At 38.7% G+C, this 13,906-nt stretch overlaps 1 protein-coding gene across 9 annotated transcripts in view; it reads right to left on the reverse strand.

The window, feature by feature from the left end:
- GREB1L (GREB1 like retinoic acid receptor coactivator) overlaps positions 1-13,906 on the reverse strand; it is a 226,631-nt gene that overhangs the window by 203,510 nt on the left and 9,215 nt on the right. Inside the window, exon 1 of one of the 9 annotated variants that reach the window (XM_075920895.1) lies at positions 4,180-4,798. The exons of 7 other annotated variants lie outside the window; for them this stretch is intronic. The gene's annotated coding sequence lies outside the window, so the exon portion shown is untranslated. Of the gene's footprint in view, positions 1-4,179; positions 4,799-13,906 lie in introns of those variants that run through there. One more of the 9 variants, XM_075920900.1, reaches the window with a different exon arrangement.

Below are 13,906 nucleotides of genomic sequence, written 5' to 3' on the forward strand. Positions count from 1 at the left end.
CTCTCCCTCTAGTCCCTTCTTTGTACAACACTCAGGAAATTAAAAAAAAAATCCACAGAAGTGTGACATTAAGGTTATACAATTAAGAGTAACCCCTCCCCCCAAAAAAATTAAGACTCCATCAGCAACATTAATTCTGCTGCATTGCACATATATAGGTTTTTCCCCCTTTTTTCTGATTTTGATTAACTGTACATCTTATTGCTGTACTAGATGCACAGTTTGGCATTATGGTTGGAACTGTAAGCATTTAATGCCTTTATTATTTAGTGTTGCTTTTTGTATTGATATATAGACTACAAGTGCCTGTAATGGGACCCTCAATGGGTTAAGGAGCCTGGCAGTTAGCATCCACTCTGACGGGCTGTGAGGGAAGCCTGGATCTGCCCACTCCACCAACCTCCAATCCAGGGCCCTCAGAAGGGCATTTGATCACCGGGAGGGGCCATCTGACGTACCTTCTCTGGGTCACTTCCTATCACCGACTCCTTCCCTGAGCTTCCAGTCCAAGATAAGGGAAAGGAAAAAGGAAACCAAACTGCCAGCCTCAGCTGGGCTCCCCCATACAGTTCTGTTCCTTCAGGGAGGTTTCTCCAGCCTCTTTTTACAGAGGCCTTCAGAGTAGCTCTGCACTCCTTCCCAACCTCCCCTTTCTGAACTGAACTACTCACTTTTCAACTCTGTCTCCAGCTGGAATATGCGCTGCAAGCAAGGCTAGTTGGGCTCGGTATAGTCCTTTAAACACCTTCTACCCAGAGGACACGGTGACTGGGTGCATTACAAATCAGGGATGTTATATCTAGTTTATTTTAGTATTCATGTGGCCGCAACTATTTTTAGCAGTTACACAGTTACTAAAATGTTCGTGTGGAGGTGGGGCCGGCAACCAATGCGCTCCCATCCCCGCTCACAGGGAGCCCCCTGACGCCCACACTTTTACCTCTGTATCAGACGCAGCAGTGCAGGGCAGCAACAGTCCCTGCAGCAAAGGGGGTGCGCACACATGTAGTCATTTGGATTTACCGATAAACCCAGGTTTATTAGTTAATTGTTTAAACAACTATATGATAACATCCCTATTACAAACACATACATAGATTCACTAAGGGTCTGATCGAAACAAATGAATCACATCAAATTCAGAAAAGATGACAATCCATTTTCTGGGGGAATTCATATTTGCATGTTACACATACCTTTTTAAAAGTTAAATGTTGTGTAAAATGCTTGGTGAGTAACTTCCATGACCTTGATTACAGAGGGTAATGCAGCCTGCATTCCGCATCTTGTCTCTCTCCTCAACCACCCACCTGTCAACCCTCTTTTCTGGGATTGTATGCTCTGTAGACACAAAATTTGCTACTCAAGCAACCTCATAATCTTAAATTAAGAAAGTTACACACTGTCCGAAATGGGTATCAGCAACTGATGTGGACTATGGTTTGACTGCTAGGCTACCAAGAACAAACTGCATTTACCACAATTTATGATATAGGCAAAATGGTGCTCAACAAAGTTTGTTCTGGTCTACGTGATCAGCTCAACTAAATCCATCATCAGTTCAACTGCACCCACCAATAAGCAATTTTCCTAATGTAGTCTCTCCTGAAGGTATTTACTCAGTACAATTCTACCCCCCAATGAAGCCAATGGGAATTTTGCTATAAAATTTTTGGAGCCAGGTTTCCCCCCACAATATGTAATTGTTAATAGATCTTTTCAATATACTAAATGTGGTTATAGGATACTGCACTAGCTTTGTTTTCAAGAGTCTTCTTGGATCCTTCTGAATGAAATGCACTAAGTAATTACTAGATTGCTAACAACTTTGATTTATAAGTAGTTCAGAAAGATGCCATTGCATAAGTCTTTTTGTTGTGTGCATTCAATTTTGAGTGGATTAAAGCGCTGAGTATGACTGCTACAAATAAAATTACAAAACAAATTCATTCAAAGCCCATTTCAGATAAGAGTTTCAGGAAACATTGATCTTTGACTTAGTGAATATTTTTGTAGAGTTTTGCTGTTCTAGAGATGGGTACAAAAACATTTTTCATAACAAAATCTGACTACTTTTTATTAGTAGGAAGAATTCTTCAAAATAAAGAGTCAAGCTTGACATGTAAATGATAATAAATACGTAATTTAGCTTTGCTAAATTGGAAAAGGGATTTTAAAATAAAATGACTTTTAAAGAGGCTATAAGAGTTAATATGCACTGTAAAAAATTACATTAAGATGCAATTATCTTTCAAGGAGAGTGAACAGATATAACACTGCACAGCTACTTGGTTAATTTACTTAAATTCAACTACAGGGTTGGAGAGCGATTAGAAATGTAAGTGATTAACAACTTTGGAGCAATAACTTCTGAATCATATTAGCTTCTGTTTCCCGTCGTCTTCAATTCCAGTTTACAACATTCTTCTAGCTTTTTGAGCCACTTAGCTCTGGAGCAAAGAGCAAAACAAGCTCTGCTGGCAAATCTGAAGAGCTTTTAAAGTACACCAGCCCAACAGCACCATATTGATTTCTCTCTTTTTCCTCTATAAAAAAGAGGGGAATTAAATGTAAAAAAAACAAAAACAAAAAAAACACCTAGATCCATCCAGCATCAAGCCTGCAAAGTTAACAGAACAATTGCAGAAGTTAAGGTTGAATCTCACAACCATAACGCTGCTCCTCTGCGAATACACATTATTTTTAGAGAATGTTTCACATTATTTTAGAAATACTTATACAAGGTTAAACTTTTAATAAGTGTATTAGAGAAACAATGTGATCATATAATTAAAATCTGTATGACAATCAATACAAGAAGAAATAAGACTGCAAGTTCAAACTACAACTTTTTACTTTTCTTGACTTGAATATATAACATTTACCATCCAAGGTTCTCAAAGTATTTCAGAAATATTCCCTAAAGTATCTTCCAAGCAGGTAGTTAAGCATAATCCATATTTCGCAGAAGGGAAACTACATTACTGAAAGATTAAATGATTGAAGCAATGATAAACAGCAAGTAACTGGCCGAAATCCACTCAGAATTCAGTTCATGATATATATCACCAGTTTTTGAGCCCCACAAGAGCCAAATTTTGTACTCGTTTTTGAAATATAGATTTTTTTAAACCCAGGTTATGCCAACTGTGACAGTACATCTTCTAAAGCTACTTGAGGTCCTGGAGAATAGTTTCTGTTCTGAGCATTTTCAAGTCTGTTTCCTTCATGCCCCAATTTTCAGCAGCTTGTAAGTATAAGCACACGTCTGCTTGACAAAGCTAGTTTCCAAATAACATCTATTGCTATTATGCCACTACAAAGGTCTGTATTAATTTAAAAATAAAACTAATGGAGAAAAAATATTAAGTGACCATACATAAAAAGGCAGCAAGTTTTTTCTACAGATATCAGTAGAAATTTAATGTGACTAACAAGCACCAGGTAATTGTTTTAATTGTGAAACAATCAGAAATGAATCTGAGACACAAAAATCAGATGCAGATCTGTATCCAAACTCCCAAAAAGTTATTTTGCTTGGTAAGGGTAGGAGGAGTTTCAGATGTACTGCTTTGACTCCCTCTCATCTACAAAAAATGAAAAACTAATTCCCGTGTTAGGGGCCACAGTAAATCATAATTGTAACAGGCAGCAGAAATTACTGGGAGTAGTTAAGTCAACATTATTCCAGTAATAAAAATATTTCTTCCATTTCAATAATATTAAGGGTCATAACTCAAAATGCAGTTTTCCTTATAAAAGTTGACTATTAGTAGGTATAGCAACTTTCATGATGACACATACCAAATTCCTTTGTGTGAATTAACAAAATTGTAATTTCATAGTGATTGCTGGAAATGCACATTGCTGTGATCGCTAGCAAAACTATATTACCAATGGGAAATTTAAAGGTATTTATAATTAACATTTTCCTACTCTTAAGGTAGTCAGCTAAAATGTTGTTTGAGATAAGTATTTGGATCCAGATTCTGAAAAACAGCACTGCAGATTTGAGACAGAGTAACTGTTTCATGACATCTATTTCCACTATATCCCCTTTTTGTATTTTTAAACCTCCTTTCAAAAGGCATTTTCTGAATTGCCCTAATCTGAAAACAGCAACAATAAGTGTAGCAAATACTTGACAATGAAGATGTAAAGCCTCCAAAAACCGGTTACCTTAGTAACAACGAGAATGTAGATGAATAAGAATACACAGACTGTCAGGACATCATTTCAGATTCCATGGGATTTGGGTTGAAATACAGTCAGCTTTCATTAGCTTTTTGTTTTTCTCAGTAGGTCCTTGGACTTTGAAACAAAACCTGAATGACAGCTATGAGCAATTCCAGCCTCACTCCTGATTAGCCATGCCAAACAGAACAGCTCTCTCTAGTGTAAACTTTCCAGGCATTTGTAGCAAATATGTCCTGAAATGAACATGACTGGAGTTCCTCCAACCTAAATTAGATCACTAAAATACAGTGGTTTTTAAAATGAAAAAAAAAAACAAAGCCACATTCTGCTGGGATTTACATTAAGTTAATTTTTAACTCATGGGGGGTGGGAGGAGGGAAGCATTTCCTCAGAAGAATTTTGTCATCTTGGGAAGTTTTTATTTATAGACTTTTCTATTACACTAATACAACTAATGAACATTAATGAATTCAGTCTAATGCTCAGTGAAATAGTGACTATTATCCCCATTGTACACATGGGGAAACCAACACAGGGGCTGCGTCTAGACTGGCATGATTTTCCGCAAATGCTTTTAACGGAAAAGTTTTTCTGTTAAAAGCATTAGTGGAAAAGAGCGTCTAGATTGGCACGGACACTTTTGCACAGAAGAACTTTTTGCGGAAAAGCGTCCGTGCCAATCTAGACGTGGTTTTGCGCAAGAAAAACCCGATCACCATTTTCGCTATCAGGGTTTTTTTTGCACAAAACAGTTTTTAGCTGTCTACACTGGCCCTCTTGCACAAATACATTTGTGCAAGAGGGCTTTTTCCCGAACAGGAGCAACATAGTATTTGCGCAAGAACACTGACAATCTCACATTAGATCGTCCGTGTTCTTGCACAAATTCAAGCGGCCAGTGTAGAGAGCTGGCAAGTTTTTCCGCAAAAGCAACTGCTTTTGCGGAAAAACTTGCCAGTCTAGATGCAGCCAGATAGTTTAAGTGGCTCTTCCAAGGTCACAGAGGAAGTTTGTGGCAACAGAGAAACAGTATCTAGATTTTCTAATTCTTAACCCAGTACCTTAACCACAAACTTATCCTCCTTCACTCTCTGGTACCCAATAAATCAGGAAAGCAAGCATGGAGAGGTGAGAGAGGAGGAGAAGAAGAAGATCAGAAAACATTGGAGGAAAATGAGCAATAAATCCAGCCATATAGGTTACACTAGAACAAGGATGGGCAAATTTTCTACACTTCGGCAGGTATCAGACAATCACAGCTCGTTGGCCGTGAATTGCTGTTCTCAGCCAACGTGAGTGGCAGGAAGCAGTGTCCTACTCAGCGCCGCTTCCCGCCACTAGCATTGGCAGTGAATGGAAATCCACAGCCAATGAGAGCTACGATCATCCAATATCTGCAGAGGCACAGGTAAACATAGAGGCAGTGACCCACCAGGGACTAGCCCTAGCAACCTGCCATTTTTTAATTGCCCACCCTGGCACTAGAACCAGTTCCCAAAACAAAGCACAGCTTTGTCAAGCTCTATGCATGTAAAAAAGTTGCCTCAGACAAGTGTGTATGATTTTTGTAATTACTACTAAAGGATGAACCTCTCTAGTGCATCACACTCTGGTCTGGCAACATCTATGGTCCAGCATAATTTTAGTTAGCCAGATGTCCACTTATCATGGATGTGACCAAAGTTACCATGGTCCCATAAAGTTTGCTTACAGCCACTAGTCTTGGCTCTCAGTGTTCTATGCTGTTATTTATTTAGCTCTAATTTACCCCTAAATGTCTTCTAAGAGCCCAGTAAGCAATGAAAGTGTTGGTAATGCTGCTAGACAATATTGACCTCCCATGGTTTGTAAAATTATCTGATTCAGCACCAGTCAGGTCTCGAAGGTGCTGGACTAGAGAGGTTCAACTTGTAGTAGTAGTAGTAGTAGTACAACTACAACTACAACATAAGTGTGTACAGGGAAATCAACATTTGAGAAAAATCAACTGAAAAATTCATGTCACAGAATATACAGATTTAAAAGACTTGGATTTTTCATCTTAGAAAACAGGAGACTAAGTGGGGGGGATATGATAGAGGTCTATAAAATCATGACAGGTATGGAAAAAGTGAATAAAGAAATGTGATTTATTCCCACAATATAAGAACTAGGGGTCACCACATGAAATTAATAGGCAACAGGTTTAAAACAAGCAAAAGGAAGTTTTCCTTCACTCAGCGCACAGTCAACCTGTGAAACTCCTTCCCAGAGGATGTGGTGAATGCTAGGACTTTAACAGGATTCAAAAAAGAACTAGATAGATTCATGGAGGTTAGGTCCCTCAATGGCTATTAGCCAGGATGGGTAGGAATGGTGTCCCTAGCCTCTGTTTCTCTGGAGGTGGGTGACAGGGCAGGATCACATGAGGATTACCTGTTGTGATCCCTCCCTCTGCGGCATCTGGCACTGGCCACTGGCAGCAGACAGGATACTGGGCTAGACGGACCTTTGGTCTGACCCCATATGGCCCTTCTTATGTTCACACATACCCCACAGCCATCCAAAACAATTATCTTTCAATCTCAACTAAATTTGTATCTGGAAAGATACAAATATCTGGAAAGAAGACTAGATTTTAAAAAGTTAAAACTAAAATGTGGCAGAAGTTCCAGAGAAAAAAAAATACTCTTTACCAGAAATTTCTGCTGATGACAGGCACCAGGTGACACATTAGATAATCTTATTGTATTACAGGTTTGGAAAAGCCATGATGTTAAGGAACCTGTAATAGAGCAGCAAAGACAAATGAGACATCCTCTTCACCTCTCCCTAGATTTGCCTCAACATTATCTTCCATATGAGCTTGGGCCAGAGTCTCTGCCTACTTATACATTCTGCAGCCTCATACCTAGGCAAAGTGAATACACCATGGAAGTACAGTGCTACCCAAATAAAACAAACAGTTTCCACTTTATACTTTCTAAAACAGATTATCCTATGGCAGCAGTGTAAACTTAGTGGCTTCCATAAAGTACCCTAATTTACACTATCAAGCTCCCTTTGAACAGGTGTCCATGCCCACAGCAGGTGCAAGGCAGACAAGAATACTGCCTCTCTTATTAGTAGAGGTTTCACCAAATAAGTCCTGACCTTTGCAAATTCAGAGTGGGATTCCTAAGGGATGCAGTCACCCATCTCCAAGTTTATTTTCTTATGTACTAAATTCAATGTGATAGAGCTGCATTTGTGAACTTTCCATTCATACAACAGTTACCGATGCCTGGAACTGCATGAACATTTTTGCAAAATCCACACACTAACAGGGACAGGAGAGAAAAGAATGGGAACAATATGAACTTCCTGGCTTTTCCCCTTGGTCTAGCATCGGGGAAGGGACACAGGGAGAGGAATGCACATACATGTGCAAACATGCCTTGCCCTTATGTAGCCAGAGTCCCCTTCGGGCACAGCACTAGGGTACAATCTGACCCTTTGTGATAAAAGTAAGATATTTTTAAAACAACCCTTTCAGAGTTCAGATCTAACCAGGACTACACCTTTAAACAAACAACTCAGGTAATCAAGAAGAGAAAGATGTTTTGACAACTCTAAATACATGCACAGGCAAATGTTTCAACTATAATTAAGAACCTTTGTTTATCTGAAAACATGGTGGAGGGAAACATTCTTCAATACTAAATTCAACCTACTTTTTTTGTACTGACTGTAGCCATTCTCCAAAATTTAAAAAGATAATTTGGCTAAACTTAAAAACGAAAAAACAAGAGGCTAGTGACAGTGACCTTAAAAGAACAAAAAACATTTAGTGGGTCTATTTTGTGCTGCCACAAGCCAATGCAATGTCATCAACTGTACTCTTATCTGTAAAGAGTAACAATCAATTGTTTGACAGAAACAAAGCACAGCTCAACAGGAAATCAACCAATGCAGGACAGATGGTCACTGATTCAAGTTTCACTCCTCCCTACTCCAAAAATAGGCTTAAGAGGCATTTTCTGTTACCAAGCAACGGGCCACAGGAAGGCATAAATCTCTTACTACATGTTATCCCCCTCCCCCACCTCCAATATAAATAGATTAATCTATTAAAATATAGTATGTACCAAAACTGGTTTTTAAATGGATAAGTAGCAGGCTCTCTTCGCTTGTTATTTTCAATACAAGATCGAGATAGCGTCCATTTCCTACCTAACCTGGCTTTCAGGAAAGTATTTTGTACATTACTAGGCAAGCATCCTACTAGCAAAGTACCTTTCAAAACTCTTTAAAGATATACTAACACAATGTTAGCAAATAAACTTCATTGTGATCAACTACTGTTTTAATAAAGTCCTAATAAGAATTCTAATGGTCTCAGGAGTCAATCATTTTTATGACTTGATATGACACATCTTACACTTATAAAACCATCATTCATCTTCACCCTTCTCTAAAAAATTCACCAAAGATTATATTTGTTTATAAAGGCGTGTTAAAAATTATATTAATCCACAAATCTGCATCAGCAATTTTATCCTTACAATGTAAAAGCAGTGTTTTTCTAAGACATATTTGACACTGGACTAAGCACAACTGGATGCTCTGAATCCATGAATCTGTTTTCATTGAACTCCAAAAACAGAAAGAAACATTTCTTATAAGGTCTTCACATTTACAATTTATTTCATTTGGCTATAGAGCAAATGGCTCCTATATATCTGCAATGAACCAAAATACAGGTATTTTTCAGGGATAAAGCAGGAAGGAGTTTGAAAAATGCTACCAACATCAGATCTCTGCTCAGTCTCAACAAAAACAACAACAAAGAAGAAGAAAGGACCAAGTGTATTTGTGTGAGGAGAGACTGGAGGAGGGGAAGAGTGGGGGGAGATAGGCACGGGTGTAAAAAACAATGGCTCTGAAATTCAGATTAGGATCAAGAAAGAATAAACCAGTTTGTTTGACCCCATATCATACAAACTGGTAATGAAAGGGCTAGCCACAAAAGAGATGTAGTTATATTTAGGCATACAAAGAATAATCTGCAATAAAAGATCTACAATTATGACCCCCACACAAAATTAAATGGAAAAATAGCAGTTTGTCAACAGCTGGGTAATCATCCTTTAAAAGTGTAGACCCTTGGATTACCATTGACACATACTTATACTACAAAAACATATGGCCACATAAAAAAGCAGGGGAGGGGGAAGGTTGTGACAGCATGTGGTCTGCAAATGCTTTAATTTATTTGCTCATCAACTACTGCTTGCTTTCTGAGCCTTTTCTGAAGAGCTGATGCTTGGAAACAGTGAATCTTATTTTCAGCACTGATTTCATATAATCATTTAAAATGAGTTTGATACTCGTCGTGCAAGAAAATGTAGACAAGCAGAGTCATAGATGGTATGATGACAGCCTGTAAAGGGCCCATTTTACTAAGAAAGTATGTTGGTCAAGACATTGGATAGGCTTGACTCTTCAGCTACTGCAACAGTGTCTTTCATAGAAACAAGAGACAGGCACAAGAGACACATTTTAAAGGGATCTAAATATGAACGTGCTTTTTGGATGCACTGGATTAAGTTCCTAAGGGCCAAAGTCACAGTCCTGAATGAGACTGCGTGGGTGTAAACCAACAGCAGGATTTGCCTTTTTGTCTCCTTCAAAGTTCCCGAGTTAAAGAGTGCAGCACCATAGCATGGGCGCTAATCCACGTCCAGGGTCCTGAAGGGAGGCTTGAAACAAGAACCAGGAGGCCCAGTGGTAAGAAGAGGAAGATCTAGCTCATATTTGGCACTTTTCATATGCAATAAAATCACTTTACAAAGAAGGTCAGTATCATTATCCCCGTTTTACAGATCTAAGACACAAGGAGAGGAAGTGACTTTCCCACTGACACGAAGCAGGCTAGCAGCCCTATCAGGAATACTACCCAGTTCTCCCAATCGAGTCATGAGCTCTCGACACAGGTTCACATTGCCTACCCCAAGTGAATCAAATTGGAAATGAATGTAGATAAAAGAAGGACACAACCAACACATTCTATAACCTTGATTTAAAAAAAAAAAAAAAAAAAAAAAAGTAACTGAAGCCTGTTTTTTACTGACATTCCTCTTTCTTCATCATGCACATTCATTATTCACCAACAAAAATATAAAAACTTATCGAAGTTTGCACAATTTGACAACTATGTTAAATTATAGGCATATTAACTTGGACAGTTTCTTTTAACACCAACTAAATAGCTTCAGTGGATAGCCGAGTTAGTCCGTACAGGATAAACTTAAACAACAAATGGTCTGGTAGCACTAGTGGGCTGTGCCCACGAAAGCTCATGATACCAATTAAATAGTTACTAGTGGGAATCTTCTGCAAATCACAACATGAAATAACTAAATTTTAAGTTATGGTTTTATTTGTGCTTTCATGCATTTCTGAAACAGGGAAACAGTCATGGAAAAAAGTTAGCTATTTCTAGATTTTCTTTCACTTTAGCATTTCATGTATAGCATATGTATATGAATTGGTTCAGATGAAAATCCACTGTTTCTGAGATAAAAGTCTCCAGATACATTTAAATGTAAATGTAATGCTCACATAGTAGTGGTACCATTATAAAACCACACAATTTCCAAACTACATTTACAGTACTTCACATCTCTATGTATGCTGGCACTGAATGTTCCCAAGCAGGTTGTTGTTTTTTTAAGTTTGTGTTAACAAGTTTAAACACAGTTTTCTTGATCTGTCTAGAACGATCACTATTTTAGAAACCCAGGTTCCTTCACATGCTCTAGGGTATTTGGCATAATATGACCTTCTACCCTAAATCAGGGCATTCTTCAGGGATATAATCTGAAACCTTGAACTGATCCAAGCCAGATTCCCACCCTGATTTCCAAATAGTGTATCATCATCCAACTGAGCATAGAACACAAGATAGTGAGTTGGTTAGGTTTTGTCTAGTCTGGCCAGGTGAACTATGTTTATGTTACCTTAAACAACAGCTCCACCGCAAGTCTTTCCACAGTAGCAGATGAGTCCGAATGTCAACCTAAGGAGCAAAGTTCAAGATCCTGAAGAGTCCAAGGCAATAAGCCATCAGGAAAAAAATCCAGTTAAAAAGAAAGAGGGGAGGAAGGGGAGAAGAAGCAAAAAAGGGAAATTATGCTCATTATTTAAAAATTCTATTAAGTAAAACAGCAAATAGCTACAAAAAAAGTAAAGAAAAGATCACTAAATGTCTTGTCTATATCTAGAATTTAGATATAGGTAGCTAATAATCAATGTGGTTGTACTGATGCAAACCCCAAGTACTGGCAAGGAAACCCAAGTCAGTTAAATCACACTAGGACGTGTGAACATATTGTTTCCAATATCCTCTACAAAGAAGAGATCTGCCTGAGCTCTTTCCTAATCCATTTGCTGCCAGCCTGTTCTTTGGAAGGAAATGTTGTTCTCTGTGTTTCTCCACATTTCTTTCTTTTTCTCTGGCATCCTCTATTATAATATTTGAACAAAATGGAGAACAGTAGTACAGACAGTTTAAGTAATTTAAGTCACACAGGAAGCCTGCACTACATCTGGGAACAGAACTCAAGTTTGAATCAAGTGTCTTTACTGAAAGGCTATACTTCTTATGGGGGAAGAAGATTCTTAGGTTCTATGAACCACATGACCAACTCATAGTTTAGATGGCATAGAAAAGTAAGGAGCATCAAGGATAGAAGTATTTTCATGAGTGTATCCTTGTTCTTGTCCCCTCCATGCACTGTCCCAAGAGCACCCTGTGCATGCCCTTTTGGGGTGGTCTTACAGCTGTAACAGTTCTTCTCTATGCAATACTAACTTGCCAGAGAACTTCAGCCCAAAACAGAGAGTGTCTCTGTGAACATGTAGTCTACTATGGCTGATTTCTGACTCCTCCCCTCTGGCTGGCCACATACACCAATTTTTCATGGAGACTCAACCACATGTTGTTGGTACAGAGGATTATTTACTTATCTGGAGCATGGGAAGAAGTACATTGTATTAACTCAACCCCTCTTTTCATAGCAGGAGATTTAAAATAGACACACACACACACACACACACACACACACACACACACACACCGACATTTGCCCACCAGGTGCACAGCATTCTGTTACAGCACAAGAGGCAAACCATATAAGTTTATACTAAAGATGAAAATCAAGCATACACAACACACACACACTTCTAATGGCTGAGCTGTATACTGATGTATGCCATCTAAGCTATATATCAGATGTGGCCAAACTCACATACCCTCCCAGCCATGTACAACTATCTTCAGAAATTCATGAGCTGGGGCATGCCTGATGGGTCTCCAGCCCTGCTTCTGATGAAGTCCCAAGAACCCCCCTCCCTGCTGAGAAGAAGCCCTGAAAACTCTCCACTCCCCCATTGGCACAGAAGCCTCTACTCACCCTACTATATGGCAGAGGTCCCACACTCCCTCTCAGTTTGGTAAGTGGAGAATGGGGGGAGGGACTGTGGAGGATCAGAGCTGCACTTGAAAAAAAGCCTGATGTGGTTGTAAGCCACAGTTTGGCCACCCCTACTACATATGATACAAGAGGAAAGATGGCATAATCATTTTCTAATATTTAGACATGTATAAGTCATCTGCAACCAATCATACTGCAAGCTGTAGAGTCCTTTCAAGCAATTATTTCATGTTACTGTTTCCCTGTCACGTTGTGTTATTTAAAAAAAAAATCCCTGATTTGCAAAGACACACAGATGTCTCTACTGAGCAACAATGTAATCTCATTTCTGTAGCTCATTTTCCTCTTTCCCATTCCAGATGTCAAACTAGTGAAGCTGTTATATACAAATCCACCATTAGTGCATGAGTGCTTTGGAGCAGGGAACTATTATGTTCACTGTACATTGCACAGTACACTTGTGGGCACTTTACATTATGAAATAAAAAATTTCTGCTGAGTTTATGTTCCAACATATGGGGCGAGGGGTTTGGTATCCCTTGCTGTTTTATTAGGAAGAGGACTGCAGCTGGCAGGAGGTTGTCAAAACAAGTAATTAACCACTAAAATAATTTACTAAGAAGCCATGGTAAATTTTTTTTTAATTATTAGTGGCAATTTTTGAATCAAGATTGGATACTCGTCTAAAACACAGGCTCCAAGGATTATTTTGTGGATGTCAAATGGCCTATGTTGCACAGGAGGTCAAACTAGATGATCAAATGGTGGCAATCAACCTTTTATCTTTGTGGAGCAGATGATCCCTTTTAGAATATGGAGGAACAAAGGTGCAACAGCCTCTAATCACAATACCACCAGCTCCCAAAACTGGTAACACAGCTGGAAGGGAACATTAGGACCTTGATAGTATCACCCAGAGCTAGTTTCACAGTTTTACAGTAATTATATTTACGTAAAAACAAAACCACACACCTATTAAGTTACCAAACAAAAAAGAGTCCACACCCTAAAATTAAGTTAATTATATAGCTTAACTATCAATGCCCTCAGGAAAAGCACTAGGAAAAGGTTTGACCATATCCTAAAGGTCAACACACTCTAGGTTCCATCAGGCTAGCAACAGAAATTCCAAAGCTGAAGCCAGTCTATCAAAAATATCCTACCACCAAGCCTTCAAATGTACAAAATGCTCGAGAGAATACCTTAGCCGCCCTCAACTAACTCAAAACATACATGCAGAGAAGTTGTTTCGC

This window comes from Pelodiscus sinensis, chromosome 2, assembly GCF_049634645.1.
Source record: "Pelodiscus sinensis isolate JC-2024 chromosome 2, ASM4963464v1, whole genome shotgun sequence".
Lineage (NCBI taxonomy): Eukaryota > Metazoa > Chordata > Testudines > Trionychidae > Pelodiscus > Pelodiscus sinensis.